Source organism: Medicago sativa, chromosome 6, assembly GCF_051527215.1.
Source record: "Medicago sativa cultivar Bolivia chromosome 6, Bolivia_mono, whole genome shotgun sequence".
In the NCBI taxonomy this organism is placed as follows: domain Eukaryota; kingdom Viridiplantae; phylum Streptophyta; class Magnoliopsida; order Fabales; family Fabaceae; genus Medicago; species Medicago sativa.
The window spans coordinates 70,807,800-70,810,201 of NC_140754.1; positions in this window are offsets into that span (position 1 = coordinate 70,807,800).

Here is a 2,402-nt window from a genome sequence, read left to right on the forward strand (position 1 = left end):
CATCAGTCCGTTTTTATTAAAACCAGAACCAACAATTGATTGTAGCCCAAAAGATATTAGAAGAAATTCTAACATTCTCCCACTTGGGCAAAATCAATTGTGTATTTTAAAAATAAAATAAAAATAAAAATTTAAAAATAATTTTTTTTTGAAAATGACTCTCGGACTGATAACAAACTTCCTAACGTGGCCACTACATGATCACATGATGCAACACTTAATAAAGACTCCTTCCAACTAAGAACAGAATAATATCGAATCATGGCGGTAGCTATATCCTTAATTGATACAACACCTTCCATGGTTACAAATATCACCAATTCCGTCGACTAGTCATCTGTGTAGAGTGTAGCAAGAAATGATATGTCAACGAGATCATCGACCATACTATCATTTTCATTGTCGGTCCTCAATTTCTCTCAACGTCTTAAAGCCAGAGAAATTATATGATTTCTCTCAAATGCTTAAAGCCAAAGAAATTATGTGATTTCTCTCAAATGCCTTAAAGCCAGAGAAATTATGTGGTCCACGGAAAACGACATTGCCTCAGCTCCAAAATAGTGTCAATCACCGGCATAGTGATCCCAACGACACTGAGCTCTAATTTTCACACATAATACATCAGCTCCAAAATAATGTTAACAGCCGGCATAAAGATCCTGTCAACATTGAGCTCAAATTTTTTACATGTAATGCCTCAGCTCCAAAATAGTGACGATCACCGGCATAGTGATCCCTTCAACACAGAGCTATAATTTTTCACATTTGATATTTGATATATACAAGAATTCATCTCATCATCAATAATTGAATGGAAATTCACATCAATATATCAAAGAAAATAAGTGAAAGAAAAATTCATCATCAAAAATTAATAATATAAAATTCAAACTCCCACTAACTAAATGAATCAAAAGAATTCACAGTATTCATGTTATTCAAAATGACTCTTGAAAACAATGAACCTAAGTCATTTGGTTAAAAGAACAATTAATGTCAAGGTTAGGAATGAATGTAATAAATAATTCATTACCATAAATTATAGGAGTTGGGAGCCACTAATTTCATTTTCGACAATTTCAAAGGGTTTGTAAACTTTGGTTTTAGTAAATTTGCTTCTAATGGAATCCACACAAGTACCTGGATCATCAAACTTTAAGAAAGGTAGAATATTTACTTTGATTAATTTCTCAGCCCTTTCCCCAATAAATATGATCCAAGTGCTTATGTCATGAAGAAAAGGATATATTCCTCAACATTAGACCTTATAGCAACAAAAGTTTTGACAACAAAAGACAAAACAAGGTTATGTGAAGTCTGAAGTCAAAGACAAATTATATAAACCATCAACAAAAGATCTAGGGAGTCATTAACCATCTACTACAGACCATTTATATAGATGAACAAAGAGTGAAGAAAGGTTATGTGAGTTTAATCTCAAACTTAGATTTCTACCTCCAAGAGTAAAACTAAAACAAAGTTGCTCCAACAAGGTAACGCAAACAAGTTTCATCCTAAATGAAGGTTACGTGAAAGATATTTTTTTTAAAACAAGTTCAAAACTAGAATGTTAAATTATGGTGACATCTCCCACTGACTTCACAATTACTCCTTCACAGTTACTCCTAAATTACAACATTGACAGATTTTAAACTGAAATTAAGTTGACATCTCCCACTGACTTCACAGTTACTCCTAAATTACAACATTGTCAGATTTTTACGTCCAATAACTTTTCATTAGACACATGGAGGCCATTATGGTCAGATACTTTAACTTGTGAGTCATCTCCCACTTACCAAAAGGTTGTTTCAGTTCAGACATGTTCTCCTAGATATAACTCCAAATCTTACTTCCATTTCTTACGGTTTGACTCGTTTAAGATCTCGATGGAAGCAAAACAATCATTCATTGATAAGGAAAAAAAAATGAATGGATTAAAATATGTCATAAGACAAGATATAACTTAAACTAAACAAGCTATTATAACGAGGCCAATATAATTGTACAGTCACCCTTGGGCAGAATGCACAAACTAAGGTCAAAACCTTAGCCAAAACCTCAAATGAGTTAATCAATGAGGATACATTGAACTTGAGAAATTGTCACCTTAAGGCAGACAAATTCTTTGGTTCAACATATACTCCAATAACTCCATCTCATATAAGTTAATCAATGATCATGCATAATAAAAGCATAACAATTATCAATTAAGGAAATATATGAGACAAAACATGAATGCATTAAAATATATCAATTGACAAGATATAACCCAAAATAAACAAGCTATCACAACAAGGCCAATACAATAGTACAATCACCTTTGGGCAGAATGTACAAACTAAGGTTAAAAACCCCAGTCAAAACCTCAGATAAGTTAATCAACGAGCATGTATTGAATT